The 17,074-nt window shown below is 48.7% G+C and overlaps 1 protein-coding gene across 23 annotated transcripts in view; it reads right to left on the bottom strand.

The window, feature by feature from the left end:
* MSI2 (musashi RNA binding protein 2) overlaps positions 1–17,074 on the bottom strand; it is a 392,043-nt gene that overhangs the window by 171,577 nt on the left and 203,392 nt on the right. The gene's annotated exons all lie outside the window — the stretch shown is intronic.

The following is a 17,074-nucleotide window of genomic DNA, read 5'->3' as shown; positions in this document are numbered from 1 at the left end:
TGTGTACTTGTCGTCAGAACTGTGGGTAAAGCCTGGTTGTCACACACATTGTACAGACCCAGGTGGCCCTTCCTCTACTAGTGGCGGTGGCCAAAGGGCACATTGTGACTCACTCCAGTTCTGGGACTCTCAAAGCTAGGTCAGAAAAAGCAAAGCCACTTCTGTCTTCTTTGCTGGAACCCTACTGTGGAAGCCTCAAGCTACTGTATCAAGAGTTCAAGAGCCCTGAAGTTGCCATGATGTGAGGGAGCTTCAACTAGCTCACAAAGAGAGACCACACGGAGAAGTCCTGAGACAACATGAAGAGAAAGAGAGATGCTTGGCCAGCCCTCTGTTGCACCAGCCTCTGTCTGACTGCAACCCCCTAGCCAGAACCACCCCGACGAGCCCCTCCCTAATTCCTGATCCACAGAGAGAGAAAGAGAGCCATGAGAGAGAATATAATGATTGTTGTTTTAAGCCAGTAGGCTTTGGGATGATTTGTTATGCACCAACAGATAACTGGAACACCACGCGTATGAAAACATGCTGTAACCTGATGGGTAAATATTAAGAACTACTAATGCTATAATAACTTTTATCATTATTTCCTGTTCAAATCTGCCCTTGATTTTGTCTTTGGAAAAATATGTATGTTGGGGTGGGGAGAATGCATACAGATTTCTTTTTAGCCCCTGAGAAAAAAAGCCCGATTGTCACCAAATGAATAGTGTCAATATGCAAAATGACATCTCAATTCACCTGGTAGCATCTTTTAGAAACAAGATTCCACGAGCTAATGAAGCAGTGACTTGCAACAGCAGGGCTTTCCCCCAACAAAGCCAAGCTAACTGTATGCAAAGACCCTCAAGACTGTCAATCCTGCGTTCCGTGGAGGAGCCGAGTCCCCTGTACGGCACAAGAGCCTGCCTCATCCATCCACAGGCAAAGCGGAGAATCGCTGCCACGCTGCCTAAGAACAGCGAGTCTGGCCTCTGTACCAGGTGCAGGAGATCTCTCCACCAACCACAAAACGAGCATGCTGGGGGCGGCCAGGTGCCTCACAGTTCAAAACCACAGCTCTCCCGTTCCCATCACCATAGTTCCTGGGAGCAAATTGAGATCGTAAGGCCGTCAGCGGCCTAGGCGCTCATCATCTTGACAGATACTTAGCTATTCATTTAAAAACAAGCGAGAGAACAAGCGTCAGCTGTATTTTTTAATTACTCCTGGATAGAACTGGGAATGCTTTGGCATAATTGGGGTATTGAGAATTTTTTCCCCCCTCTTTGAAGGCCTTTTTGCAGCAAGAAAAATACTATGTTTATTCTAATTAAACCAAACCTTCTTTAAAATTATCTTAGCAATAGAAAAGCAAAGGGCAGTGGACATCTATTTTTCATTGGGTGCAGGGGTCATCATTATCAGGGCTGGATCTGCCATGAATGTGTGCCCTTGGGCATGGGTCTCTCGAGACTCTCCTCTTGTTTACAAAATGGGGGACATGAAGAAAACCCCACATGCTCCCTTTGCCCTTTAGCTCTAATGTAATTCAAGGTCATCACTCGCTCTCACTTCCTGTCACCTCAGCCCAGTGGGGTATAAGGTATCAGGGACCAACACTCCTGGAATGGAGAGTATTTCTGGGCACATGGCGTCCAAACTCATCAGTGGCTTCTGTGAACTTGCCCGTCATAGCAATGGTCTTCAACCATCTGTGTGTACACGGGGCACCTGGTGACCTTGTTAAATGCACAGTCCCAGGCAACTCCTCCAGAGAGCAGGACTCAGTGGTTCTAGAGCAGGGCCCAGGAATCTGCATTTTAGATGAGCGCATGGCTGCTTGAAAAGCATGGCCTTCTGCGGCAGAAGGACTAAGTCTCAAATCCTGCCCGCTTAACCTTGAGCAAGGTACTCCACCTCCCGGAACCTCTCCACTCTGAGGAAACACAGGCTCGCAGCAGTGCGGGAGAACACGGTGCCTGCTGCCCATCCTCTTCCTGCCGCACTCAACTGCCTACCGTGGACCTGCTCCCTTCTCACTCCACAAGTGGGGTACCGCAGAGTGGCTGTTCAAAAAGCAGGAGAACAACAGCCTCTCAGAAGACCGGCTGGGCAGGAAAACCTATGCTGCAAAGGGCCAATGACCGTGTTTAGACCACGTGAACGGCCACATAGCTCTTAGTTAACAGTACAGGTGAGGGCGAGTGCGGAAACCCGCCACCAACACCACAAGTTGTAACCGTACACCTGGCAGCTGGAGAATGCAAAAAACAAAAAGCAAACCAACAAAAGAGGATTATGATCCTTGTAAATAGCATTTCTAAAGCCTTTGGGTGCCCTGCCCTGTTCAGTGCAGAGCTGTCACATGCCCTCCTTGCGCCCCTCAGACCCAATTGCACCCCAGAGGACTCTGAATGCCCGCATGGGGCACCAAAGCTGGGAGCTGCCTTCCAGGCTCCGTCCTCTGGGAGCAGACGGGCAAGGAGTTGACCTATGTGCACCCATTTGCAGCCAGGCACCTGGGCAAGCCACAGTCGGGCTTTGCGACCAAATGGCTGACAGAGCACATTAGCTCACCTCCTCCACTTGTCAGAACAATTAGGCTCTGGAAGGTGGTGGTGGCAGTGTGGCCGGGAACATGCAAACAGTGTATCAAGCCCGTTCATCAGCCTCATGGATGGTGCAATAGGGCCGGGCGGGCAGGGGACCTAAATGAGGGACGAGGGACTGGGCTGTTCACCTTGGGACACAGGAGTCATTAAAACCATCTGGCAGAAACAAAACCTGGGAGCATCACACATCCTTAGATGACAAAAGGTCCCAGTGTCTGTGGATCTACAGGACAAGTGGCCAGCCGTGCTCAGGAGAACGGGAGGGAGTCCGGGCAGTCACTGGGTGATTGACAAGCCAGCCCTCCCGCACTCCTACTCTGCTCCAGTAACTACCCGTATTATGCCGAAATGACACAAGTGACAATAATTAAGCCCAGATCTCTGTGGATCGTTCGCCGTGATAATTCCACCTTTGTAATTCAGCTTCAGATAAACCCCTTTTGTTCTGCCTTATAACACAGATTCTAGTATCATTCAAGTATATTAACTGTAGCCTATTACTGTCACAAAAAATGCTCCCTGAGCCATAGCAAAAGACTCCCCAGACAAAACTTTATGTCATGTTAATCCAAGCTTTAATAACTATGAGGATATATAACTGTATTCTAATTGTGCTCTGCGTTCCCGCATACAAAACCAGAAGATAGCAGAAATGACAGCAACAGATCTCTTCAAGTAAAAAAAAAAAAAAAAAAAAAAAAAAGCATCAATTCCCCACTTGGAGTGCTGGGAGGCTGGCATGAAGAGCTGTGTGTTTATTTTGGGGGGAAGAAGCCATCTGGGGCCTCTCAGCATAGGGAAGACTTTGGGGCTCACGTGGGACCACCAAAAAACTCAATGCCACTGAAGGCTGGAAAGCATCGCCTTCAGAGGCTGGGCTGTAGAAGATGGTGGTGAGCAGTCATGGCAACATGGGGGTAGAGATGGGAGACTTGTCAAGAGGAAAATCAGAGATGTGCAGGGGAAACAAAGAAGCAGAGTGGGACTTTCCAGCACAGCTATGAGAATCCCGGGTTCTCGAGGCAGTTTGGACTCTGACTCCATGGGTGACCCTGGCTAAGCCATTCCCATTCTGGGCCTTCCCTTTCTTTCTCAAAGGCAGGCATCAGGTTGGACGCATGTGTGGATCTGGTAGGGTGCCCTGTCTTGCCTCCTTCAATTCCCCCCCCCTCCCCCGCCCGGGGCTCAGCCTGGGACCAGTCCCCCATACCTCGCTCAGCTGCTTTCCTTCTAAATGGTTCTCTTCATTTCCTAACAAGCTACATGATCTACTTCCTTATTCTATCTCTCTTTACCCTTGTCTCCTTCCACTTGAATTCAGCTCTATATGCACTGATCTGCGTCTGTTCTGTTCACTGATATGTCCCTAAGTGTCCAGGGACCAGGCTTGGCACACACAGCATGCAGCCAGTGAATGTTTGCTGAATGACTGAGTGGCACCACCGCTACCCAGCATGTGGCCCAACTCACTGAGCCTCAGTTTCCTCAATTGCAGAGAGAGGCAGACGGTCCTGAGATGTCTCAGTGTTGGCAAGATTTACGAGCAGGTGCCAGCACGGTGACTAGCAGAACAAGGGCGCTCCAGGTACGCTATTTCCTGGAGGAAAACAACATTCCCTCTAAGGCTGAAAATGCAATCTTCACTTCTCAGACCAAAGGCAGTGATTCAGCCACAGGTCGCATTTCCATCAGCACACCCCTCCTTCTAGAACCTCTACCTCCTCTACTTCTCTAGCTCCTGACCCTACTCTAAGCACCAGAAAAAGACCAAAACAGCAATGGGCTCTTGGGAGGTGTCACTGCCTCAAGGAGAAGAAAAATTTGGGCAAATCATAAACCTCTTGGCCTTGGAGTCACCTTCTCTATAAAGTCAGGAGACTGTGTTTTAGTGCCCCCTCTCCTTACTGCAGGTGGAATGGAGGAAACAGAACAAATGGGCAGACTCTGAAAGGAATGATTACTCTGGTACTTACCCTCCCTGATCCTCAGTTTTCACATCTGTAAAAAACAGGTATTATAATAACCCGACTGCCATTTCCTGTGAGGTGGTTGTGAACACCTGATGTGCTTCTGGAAGCCTCAGACAGCGGCCAAAGGCATACAGCAAGGTGCCAAGAACACAGAACTTGTGGTGGGAGGCTTGGCCCAGAGTGCCAGCTCCCAGGCGTGTGCAAGCCACTTATTTTCTCTGGGAGGCTCATGTCTTCATCTGCATGGGGGGGTTCACTATGTGGGGCTCCACCTGTCTCGCAGTGCTGGGTGATGCTGGGAGAGGCCCCACACAGCCTCACTTTCATGCCTACATGCACAGGGCATGAAAACTGCCCCCAAGGGGAGGAAGAGTAGGGCCTACCTGTTCACTGTGGTTTGGACATATGACAAAGGTCTCACAAATATCAATGGGCAGATCGGAAGATCCGATAGCTAATACTCTCCCCCCCAACAAGGAGACAGATCTTCAGTCTGTTCAAGGCTATTTCCCCGCCTAACTGCGGGTCCGGAGTGCTCAGAGGGCAAAGGAACAGAACTCTTATCAGACATGTTATGTTTCGGGGCACCTGGGCGCCGAGGGCATCTGCCTTCGGCTCAAATCATGATCCCTGGGTCCCGGGACGGAGCCCGAGTCAGGCTCCTTGCTCAGTGGGGAGTCTGCTTCTCCTTCTCCCTTGGCACCTCACCTCTGTCCATGCTCTCTCTCTCTCAAATAAATAAAATCTTAAAAACAAACAAACAAACAAACAAACAAACAAACAAACATGTTCTGTCTCAAAATGCAGGCAAAGCCACAATGCCCATCCAGGCCAGAGCTCTCCTGGGAGGGTATTATTGTGTCCCTGGCACACATTCCTTGACTTCAGCAGAGGTCTGAACGGCCAGCCTCTTTATTGATATTTTTGCTGCACTTAACAATCAAAGAATACAAGAATCAGGAGGTGGCAAGTGAGGGCAGTGATTTCATTCATCTCTTTCTTCTGTTTTGCTGTAGATCAACTATGCAACCAGATTTTATCATAAGACAAATCAGAAATCCCCAGGGAAACAGCAATCATTCCTTTCCCCTCTCTTCTGACAGATGCAAATGACACAACTGCATGCCCCCCTCCTCGGCCCCCAATCCTGAAAGACGACAGACAGGCAGGGTCTGGAGGAAAAATGGTTGTTCCCCGTGTCTCCACGGTGCCCACCTGAGCTTCCGAACCTGTTGGCTGGAGCTCGGAATTCTGGTGGTGTGGCTGGGACAAGAGTCCAGGATCGTGCCTTATGTTTCCTCCTTTGACACAGAACCTGGGTCTCCTCCAAGCCAACAGGGTCCATAGTAGGCTTCATTTCTCAACCCATTCGATGCTAGCTCACCCCATTCTACCTAATTTTCAGCTCCCCCAAGTAGAAAACTGATGGAAAGTGAAAGAATAACTAAGACACTCCAAAAAAAAAAAGACTGGGAAGCCAAATGGACTGCCCCGTGCCACCCAGGGACTGGCCCAGCGTGTGTCACACACACACACAAGGGGGTGAGGTACTACTTCCCCAGTTGCCCCTGTGATTTCTTCGATATCTATCAGAAAGTACTTTTTCCCCTTGCCCATCCAGCACAGGCTGCCAAAGACATAGATATCAATTTGAGAACCCTCAGGATCGATTAGGTCAAATGCTAAAAGGTTTTTATTTCCTGATTTCTCGACCTTAGAGGGTCCCAGAGGGCCTACCTAATATAATAATACTGCAGTGAAATTAACTGTGGGAAGAAAGATACTCTGTAATTTACACTGTCCTGATTTTACGTGTCCATCACCTTCAATGCTCACATAGAATCTCACAAATCCTTCCCCCGTTTTTCATGGGGATTACAGAGACCCTGACAACAGAGTGGATGCCTCGCTTTACTAGACAAATACTGTCGAGAAATACAAATGAAGGACTGAAGCAATTCAGAACATTATAAATCAGAAACTATCTTTTCATCTCTGCTAATGTGTGAACTCCAGGTGGCAAGCCTGGCTCAAAAAAAAAAAAAAAAAAAAAAAAAAAAAGAAGAAGAAGAAAAAGAAAAAGCTTTCATCACAACTGGTTTAGGTGGTATCAGGAGCAAATTACAACACTAATACAGTTCTCAGAGAAAGAAAAATAAGTTTTAAAAGAGCAAAATGATGACTTTCAGAGCAATGTTCATCTTCCTTCTGGCCAGTATTATGAATTCATCATCCAGGGAGAAAAAACGAGACAAAGCTGCCAAGCCAGAAGGGTGGCAGGAAGAAGGCTTCATATTCCTATCATTAGATCAGTCCTGTGAAAAAAAAAAATCATCATCCTCATCATTATGGTGCTGGCCTTCCTCCACCAGAATGCTCAGTGACCGATTCCTGAATGGGAGGTCAGGCTTTTTTAAGAGCTAGAAGTATAATCTCAATGCCTCCTCCCTTCTTTCCCGAGACATACATCTTCTCTGATAAACTCATGCCCAAGTACACCCCAGCTGACCCCCAGGCTCTCCCAAAGAGCTCCTCAAAGAGGCCAAGATGCTCCCACCACTGCCCTGGCCTGCAGAGTTCTGCATCGGGAGATAGGCCATGCCTACACTCAGTTTACCCAGAGTCAATGATCAGCCCCAAACATGCAACCCCAGGCTGGTTGCCTCTGCCCCAAGTGTTCTCCTGGGCTGCTTTCCAGCACCTCAACCAATCTGAAAGTTATTTTTGATGCCAGGGTCAATGTTCTGCTGAATTGCAGCTACGTAGGATGTGGTATTCTAAGACCTAACTCCCTAGAATCTCAGGGTTCATTCACTCATTCACTCCACGACCTGTCTTTCAACTGCCCTGCTCAGCTGGGCGCCTGGGTATGCTCAGAGAGAGGCCTCTGGCCAAGCAAGATCTTGTGATAAAGAAAGGAAAGAGGAAGAAGCAGGTTACTCCTCCTCGTGGTAGAAACAGAATCATCTGACTAATGTGGGTGCTTGGCAAGAACACCAAGGTCCGAGGGCAAAGCCCTTTATCCTGGCGCCAGGGCCACTGCAAGCTGTGAGCGAAAAGGCCCCCAGGGGACAGAGTGGCACCTCCTATCTGCCCACCCTCCCACCCCAGAACCCAGGCCAGGTGCTCTGCGGATGCTGCCAATATGCATCTTGGCTCCAAGGAGTCTGAGCCATTCTCAGTTCCTGGTTCCAAGTACTAAGCTGCTGCTGCTGGCTAAGAAGGAAGAGACAGTAGGGATGGGGGTGGGGGATGGGGGTGGGGAGGGGGTGGTGGAACAAGCAGAGAAAGAAAAAAAATCCCCCCCCCCCCAAAGCATTTCAGCCACTCAGAACTCAGCATTCAGAAGACCGGAGCTGGGAAATGGGACAGACCAAAATGCTTACTACCCAAAGTTTTTTCAATATGTGCCCCACTTTTGCTCTATGGAAACAAAATATCAAGGCATCTCACCAAGATCATGGTCACTTCTGGGCCTATGATATCTTGAAACAAGAGCCTTGGTATTTTATTCCAAATATATCCCCTACAGAAAAGATAATCCATCTGCTCTGGAACTTGGTCACACACGTGAACCCCACACAACCAATGTCCTCTCTGCCCTCACTGGCCTGTCCCAAAGGCAACCACAAGCCCCTCCTGGATGACTGAGTGTGGCTTTCAAAGGCAGAGCCCTACCTTCGGTGTGAGAAAATTGTTAAATAGCCCTCAATTCTCCAGGCTCTAATTAGAGGGTGCCTGCAGTACTCTTGCCAGAGGAGGTCTGAGAAGCTGACAACATGATACATGCCAAGGGCAAACGTGTTGGCGTGGTGGCCACCTCAAGACACCTGGCAAACTTCATCAGGTTTCAACAAGAGATGTAAACACACCAGGCTTAAGAGAACAAAGGAGAAGTCCTTATGGTGCCTAAAAGGAAAGCCTGTTGCTAACCATTCTAAGCAAGTGAAAGAAAGAAGTCGAGTTTATTGAGTGCTGTGCATTTTACGTGCACTATTTAATTCATGTGTCTACTACAACCATTCCAAGATAAGCCAGACAGGTCCCATTTTGCAGATGGGCAAACTGAGGCTCAAGGTAGTTAAACAGCTTGCCTTGGGAGAGCTCCATGGGCCATGATCTTTCTGCCTTAGATTAAGACCAGTAAGAACATTCTTTTTGCCAGAAGCAAAGAGGGCTTTTCCAAAGTTCTGCCATCTTTGAGTCTCCCACTGGATAAACTTGGGGGAATTTAAAGCAAACTCAATTCACTTCTAAGTTTCCATCACCTGGACATTCCAACTACCCTCTCTTCAACCCCCTGCTTACCCCAACTCCTTGTCCTTCAAATAATATAAAGGGCTACTGTCTACAACACCCACCCCAGACATATTTGGATTTACAAGCAGATGCATTTGTCCTTTTTCCTGGAGTTCTGTTTCTTAGCAAATGTCTTCCCATCTGCAGAATGGAGCCGTCACAGGGCAGAGGCCAACTGCCTCTGGATGCCAGCTCCGGCTGGGTTAATGGTCCACAAAGGTAGACACGCATTAGAATGGCAGGTGTGGGTGGTAAAGGGTAAAGACCACACAATGGCTGCAGTCACGTGCCCAGCACTGCCCTGGGCACACAGTGGGCTTTTTATTTATGCTGCTGCCAATAAATAATTAAGGAGGAGCCACACATGCTCAGAAAGACTTTCTGGAAAGAAAATGCAGAGGATGGAGGAGGAGGAACCAGAAGTCTAAGTGTTGCCAGGTACTTGAACCACCGTGCTTCAGGGAAAGCTCCTGGGTGGTACCAGCTGGCTTCCCAGGACAGGCACGTCTGGGGGCTCTGTCCACTGACACATCAGCTGTGCTGGAACCTTTCTGGCCAATTGGGAATCCCAAAACTGTGTTCAGAACCCCAGAGCCATTTGACTCAAGTCCACAGGCTGCTTCTGCCCAGCAGACCTGCCCTTCCGTTGCACACCTCTTTCCCTTCATCTCCTTCCACACGCACCTGAGCATCTATTCCCAGACCCCCATCACCTCCCATCCTTCCCCTTACTGCTGCTTACCTCTCCCAGGGGCACCTTCTCCCTCAAGAAGTTCCATCAGGCCAATCCCATACCTTGGCTTTTTCATAGACTCCTAGAACTGGGAACCTGGAAAGGCCCTCCAAGGTCTCATCCAAATCCCTCCTTTGACAGATGAGTGCTACCTGGGGCCCAGAAGCCACATGACTTGCCCAAAGCCACTCAGCCAGCTGGCAGCAGAGCTGAGACATGAACCCAAGACTCTTAATGAACCTTAATGACTCTGATGATGCATAAATGAATATGAAGGGGGCTGCATCTCTGGGCAAGAACTGAGAGTAAAGGGCTCAGACCACTGCCTGGCTCCTAGCAGTGTGTTCCTTCTCAGACAGAGTGGCACGGGTGGGAGGGTACTTTGGAGCTGCCAGGACGTCCAATTTTCCCTCTTGCCATGTTTGCACACTGCCAGCTCTGGGGCACCCTCACTATGCAGGATCTGAGCACACTTCTAAGCTGCATTCTTGGCTCTGAAAGGTGCAAGGTACAAACCACTGTACCCCAGGAAACCAAAGGGAAGAAGAAGAAAGCCCCCGTCCACAAACGTAAGGTTGAAAGGCCCTGAGGGGTAGGTGGGGAGAGCTAAATATGATAGTACAAAAGAAGGATCTGCCCAAGGAGAGAGGCAATTTCAACCCATTGCTGATTACCTTTCTTTATTCAACTGAGCTGCCATAGATGCTGGAGGGAGGCAGATGTTTAAGATGTATGGAAATATCCTTTACTCCTGGGACAAGGAGGAAGGAGATGGTGTTGTGAAATATGAAGGAGTTTCCCCCTAGTTGTTTTCTCCAGTAATCCTACTACCACCCTCAGGGGAAATGAGACCAACAAGACTGTCCTGAGCTCAAACAGGTCTTCCCTCTCCTGCTCTTAATCCTTGCCGCACGCATTTCATGGTGGCTGACTACAGGCCTGGCACAGAGCTAGGCACTGGGAGGAGCTCACAGTCTAGCGACATGATGGACAGGCCACAGAGTGCACATAAGGGACACAAAATGTTATGGGAATGGAGGGAGGAAGACATAGCCAAATGCATGGGGTTGGGGAGGGGAGGAGGAGACTGGCGTGGCCTGCAGGTGTCTGTTGGCTGACGGATGGATAAATGTAGTGCACAGAAGAGAGTTCCAAGCAGAGGACATACCCAATTAAAGACAGGAGACAGAAAGTACATATGGTTTGGTATGGCTTATGCTGAGCTGAGGGAAGGGGAGTGTGAACCATAGAGGGCCTCAGAGGGCCTCATCTGCCACATTTGGGAGCTTGGCTTTGTCTGGCTTGGCTTTGTCTGGCTGTTGACAGGGCCATTGAAGGGAGACAAGGAACGGAATGATGTGGCCAGACTAGCCTTGTAGAACCATCATCTGGGAGCATGTGAAGGATGGACCAGAAGCCCAAGCTGAAGGTCAGAAGAAGAGTTCTGGCCCTTAGGGAACCAAAGAGTGATTAAATGGTAGGTAGGACAGCTGAAGAGAGGCACCAGTGCAGGCTTATCTTACAACTGGGAAGAATGATGATGATGGATGTAGGACAGGGAGGAAAGAGGTGTGGAGACAACCCCCAGGGTGCTGACACCACCAAGATGGAACCCACAGGACGAGGAGATGGCCATGCTCCTCACCTGCTTGGAGCACTCTGGTGACTTCCAACAGTACAAGTGGAACTCCCTAATTTGGGACCGAAGCCCACTACTGCCTGGCTCTGCAGTCTTGTGAGCTGGCGCCGCAGAGCCAGGTCCTATTCACAGCACCTCCTTGCATGCCCTGAGAGCCAGCCCTGACAGGTCCTGCTGCACTTCCCACGTCTGTTCTTCAGGTTCCCCCACCCCTGCCTGCTGAAATGCAGCCCATCCTTCAAGTCCCACTCACATGTCAACTCCTCCCCTCCCCACCCTCTGGATTTTTCTCCTGTTCTTTTACTTGGCATGTACCCAGTATTCTCCTTGGACTATGTATCTGTCACTATCTCACACACTAGACTTTAAGTTCCCTGCAGGTGAAGACACGGTTTATCTCTGCAGCCTTTGTGGAGTTCACACACTAGGTACTCAGGAAGGCTGGCAATAGGCTAAATATCAGCAGATCATAAAAAGTCCAGGTAGCAGAGATAAGGGAGCTCTTTCAAATTCTCATTTCCACATCAGGATGGGCCACTACCTTCTATCCTCCCAACTCTGAGTGAACCACAGAGCTTGGAATTTATTGGCTAAAAGACAACTTACCCAGAGGAAAAACAAGAAGCCTATTCACCAGCAAATAAGCTTTCCAAACACACATATGTGGGAGATGAGTTTGACAAAAGTGGGAGATACAAATAGCATACGTTATTTGCAAATAAGGTAAGGAAATCACTTTCAGGTGCTCTGCAAGAGAGAGGTTATATAAACACCATTTCTTTCATGATTCCAATGACCCAAATGATTTCAGAGGCAAACCTGGGCAGCAAGAAAGCCTTATTTTTTGCGGGGATGGGATTTTGTTTTGTTTTTGCCCTTCCCTATAGAAAGGAGACTCAGCTCATTTGGATTAACTGAAGTGAAAAGAAAGCAGTGTCTCTGCTCTAATTCCACCAGGCTGGGAGAGCCCCTTATAAATTCATTTCTGGTTCTCAGACAAATGTGAACTTGTTGATTAGAGGAAGGGTATTATCTGCATTTGCTAGGAGGAAAAAAAAGAGCACAGTGAGGTCCCGCCTTCACCAACTGGCCAGTGAGAACCCTGTCCCCAGCCACATGGGTGTTTAAGTCAGAGGATAATTTGCATGAGTGGAGGACACTCATTTCAGAGGCAGCAGAAGCTGTTATGTCTCCTTGGGAGGGGGCCGAGGAAATGAGTCTCACTGGGGAACCAGACCCCCAGAGGCCTTGCAGAGCTGACTGAGGGAAGCCGAGTCTGTTGCGTGGGTGTGGCCTAAGCAGTCTCAGTCTGCAAACACAGAGGGGGCTGAAAACATGGGTGTGGGCTTTGGTGCCACCGGCTAGGCCTGAGAGCCTCGTCCACCTTGTGATACCTCCCTTGCAGGTCTGGAGGCAGGGGCGCTGCACGGAGTAGGCGGCATTAGAAGTGGGTCTTTAAGCAAGGGCAAAAGCTCTCTGATGAGGCAGAAATGGAGTCGCAGGAAAAGACCACAGCACTCTGGGGGAGACCCTGGACCAAGTCAGAGGAAAATCGGTAGTCTAAGGGTGCTGGAGAAGTTCAAACCCAGACAGGGAAGGAGGCAGGGTCTTACCACTGACCAATAAAGCTGCCCTGCTCTCTGGGAGGCTGAGGTTTTGTTCAGGAAGCTTTGTCTGGGCAACTGGCAAGTGTTTCCAAGCAGAGGAATGACATGAACAAAGTTGTTTTTTAAATCCCATTTCTCCAATCGCAGTTTACTGAATAAACCAGGTGGAGGAGCAGTATAGAAAGAAGGTAATAATTAGGTTCCTCAGCCAGTCTAAGTAAAAAAATGTACTCAGAATCTGAAATCAAGAGAGGTAACTTTGAAAGCTGATGGCATGGAAGTCAGAGAAAGAACTAGACTACAGAGGGGAATGGGAATCACATTTCTTATTAGTTTGGTAAGGAGAATGACAGAGAAAGAAAAGAAATATTTGAGGTTTCTATAGGACATCCCAGAGGAAATGTCCAGCAGATCACTGGACTTCCAAGGTTGGCACCCCAAAATGTAGAGCAGGGTAGAGGTACAGATGTAGCCAGTGCATCTAAGGGTGATGCTGGAGGTGGAGGCGGAGGTGCAGGGGACGGAGCCCTAAGGACATCCACCTTAGGGGCAGGAAAGGAGAAGCAATCACAGAAGCAAACAGAGGCTGAAGACAGAGACCAGCATCCTGACAGACAGACTGTGGGGGGATCAGTGTGGGCTCTGGAGCCAGACTCACATCCAGCTCTACTGTTAATGTCTCGATGCTTCAGTTTTCCCATCCGTAAAACTGGCTCTCAGCTCCAAACCCACCCACTTATTATACTTGGTTTTGTTGCAAAAGTGGGACCCTGCTAGGCTGTGCCAATAGGATGTGCTAAAGAGAATCTCTAAGGCAGGAGGAGGAGGAAGGGACTTACCCCTTCCCTTGCACTTCCTAGGGGCTTCCTGTGGGCTTCCTGGCAGCTTGTGGTTCCTGTGAGCATCACCCCAGCAAGTCGTCTTCACCCTGGCATCCTGGTAAGTGCCTTCCTGTAGGAGTGGCTGAGTCTGCAGTTTCTCCCAACAGTTGCAGAACCAGCAACATGGGGCCTCCTCCCCTCCCAGCTTAGAGACATCAGCACTGGAGGCCAAAACCCCCTCCTCTGAGGTCTGGCGCCTTCCTCCTGCAAACATCCAAGTTTCAATACTTCTGACCTGGTCAGCCATACAGGTGGTAGCTACTTCCAGGGTATCTCAGGGCAGGGCTCTCAAAGTGTGCCCCCGCCCCCCCAGCCAGCATCTTGAGAACTTAGAAATGCAAAATTGGGGGGCCGTACTCCAGACTTACTGGATCCGATACTCTGGAGTGTGGCCCAGTCATCTGTGTTTTAATAAGCCCTATAGGCAGGGTGCCTGGTGGCTCCGTCAGTTGAGCATCCAACTCTTGGTTTCGGCTTCGGTCATCTTCTGGGGTTCATGAAATTGAGCCTTGCATCAGGCTCCATGCTCAGCAGGAAGTCTGCCTGAGATTCTTTCCCCCTCTCTCTCTGCCCCTCCCCTACCCCAATCAGTCAATCAATCAATAAACCCTATAGATGTCTGAGGAATCCTAGTGTCTGAGAACAAATGCCTCAGAATTTTCCTTTTACTTTTGCAGTTAACTTGTTAATTTTGTATCCTGTTAACAATTTTTTATTTGAACTCTCTCTGCACAGAGAACTGGAGTGGTCTCTCTGTCCTGTGGCTGGACCTGAGCTCATGCAATAGGAATAATAGTAACTACCTCATAATACTAATACTTATAACCATTAGGATAGTGGGTCACAGAAGCCAAAAGCAGAAGGAAGAGGCACTATGGCTAATAGAACAATAAAAGATTATTGGGCAGCCCAGGTGGCCCGGCAGTTTAGCGCCGCCTTCAGCCCAGGGCCTGATCCTGGACACAGGATCGAGTCTCACATCGGGCTCCCTGCATGGAGCCTGCTTCTCCCTCTGCCTGTGTCTCTGCCTCTCTCTCTCTCTCTCTCTCTCTCTCTCTCTGTGTGTGTGTGTGTGTCTCATGAATAAATAAATAAAATCTTTTAAAAAAATAAAAATAAAAGAATACTGGAATAAATTATTGACCTTTCAGAGCAAAGTTTTAAAATGTGACTGGGGGTGGGGAAAAACCTCTAACATATACACATAGCCAGAATCTCTTAGAAAAATACTTCCTTCTTAATTCCTACATGGAGGCCATCTCTCAAGCTGTCAGAATGAAGTGCTGCACTCTTGATAATTTCTCTCACACAGAATGACCATATAATCTGATGCCTGTGGGGGAGCTGGCCCTATGTTTTCTTTTCTTCTTTATTTTTTTAAAAGATTTTAATTTATTTGATAGGGAGAGAGAGAGAAAGCATAAGCAGGGGAGGAGTAGAGGCAGAGGGAGAAGCAGACTCTCTACTGAGGTCCCTGGGATCATGACCTGAGATGAAGGCAGATGCTCAACTGACTGAGCCACCCAGGCACCCCCGCCCTGACTTTCTAAATGCAGGCATGCTGAGAGGGCCTTGACAAGTCCTCATAAAAGCCCGCTGTTCACAGGGAACCAACATGAGTCGAGGCACAGAGTCTTGGGATGATAAGGAGGAAGGGACCACCCAAATGGACCAGCCCAGACCCCTCACGCCATAGATGAGGTGAAGGGACTCATCTAAGGTCAAACAGCTGCACAGCCAACACTGGTCCCCAGCTCCCTCCAACTCCATCGAAGATGAGTGACAGGCTTGGCCAAAGCATTTGATTTCCTCTGTACAGTAATTTAACAAGCAGCAAGAAACCAAATTGTAAGTGGGGAGAGGGGGGCTCCAAAAGCAAGGCCGGGAAGAGCTTAGGAGGGAGCGTGACTGTCAGCAGGCAGTTTTCTTTGCCCATCAAAATAACAAATGAAGTCAGGCATTTACTGTAGCGTGGACGCCAAAGCAACTGTGAGCCCACGGTGTTTTCGACATCTCAGGAGACGGGCAAGTCACTCCAAGACAATGCATTCTTAATGCGTTCTTAAACAGATTCTGATTCCAACCCTGAGACAGTTGGGCCTCTTCCAAGAAACGTTAGCCACTGTGAGATATCTCTTTCAGTTCTCTCCAGTAGATCTCCTTGGAATTTGCCAGATAAAGAGGCAATTTATCATGTGGCCGAAGGTTGTATGTAATGCATTATCTGCCTTCCGCCAGGATTTGTGCATCTGTGTAAGGCCCCTGGTTGGACCGGACGACTGATTTGCCTCCATCTTGAGGTGCCATAGCAACATGAAATCAACAAGGAGAGAACTGTTAAATGAATAATTTACTGATTTCATAAGAACCTGTCTTGCAATTTATAGTTCTATTATCTTTCCTACCCGCGTCTTCACTCCTTTGTAGAAAGGCTGCAATCAGGCTGAATAACGTTCGAGAATCTAATAAGCACACACAACCGTGTACTCAAGCTGCGGGTATAGATTGGTTCTGGCGGCAGTGATGCCCCTTGGAGGCCTGGTCCTCCCACGGCTGCCTCTTCCTTGCCCCTTCTACAAAGGGGTAAAAGTTAGGGAGCAGATGACCTCCAATAAACTTTACATTTCAAATGAAACGTCTTCCTTCCTTGGGACGTTTGGAGCCAATCACGACAGAGTTGAGTGGCATTCAGAAGTATTATGTGGATGAAATATCACCAGCTACAATCTACCAATTGTCACTTTAAAAATTCCCCAAAGAGACCCAGTTACCAGCAAAGGAGAGAGAAGGAGAAAAAAAAAAAAAAAACGCAGCAAAGTATAGTTTCAATGACAATTGTGGTATTTTAAAAGCTCTTTTGGTATCATCAATGATAGCATTTTAGTGACGGAAGCACATCTTGTCACTCAGCCTCAATTTAAAGGATATTTATGAAGAAAACAATACAATGAAAGCAGACCTATTTGCTGACTTCTTTATTTGGGTGGAATAGGTGACAGATTATTTTGGTTCTGTGCTTTTCAGCAGAACGGATGTGTGCTTTTGAAACACATTACCTGCTGCCTGCTTCTCTGCAGTCCCCTCCAGAAAATCAGGAAGGCAACCCATAACTACAGGGAAATGCAGCCTTTAACAGCTTGTCACTGAGAACCTGGACTTTTTATCCAGAATAGCTCCCAGCCATGGGGAGAACCCCACTGAAGTGCAGAATTATCATGAACCCAGAGGAAATGGGCCTCTCACCCTCCAGCAGGCGCCCTATGTGACTGGCCACCTATTACGATGAGCCCCTGAAATCCTGTACCGCCATCAGGTAGCTCCCCTACCCATGCCACACCAGCCTTCGACCCC

The sequence above is a fragment of the Vulpes vulpes genome, chromosome 2 (genome assembly GCF_048418805.1).
Source record: "Vulpes vulpes isolate BD-2025 chromosome 2, VulVul3, whole genome shotgun sequence".
Classification (NCBI taxonomy): domain Eukaryota; kingdom Metazoa; phylum Chordata; class Mammalia; order Carnivora; family Canidae; genus Vulpes; species Vulpes vulpes.
The sequence above is the reverse complement of the archived record's forward strand: the minus strand, read 5'-3'. Positions and strand labels throughout refer to the sequence as shown.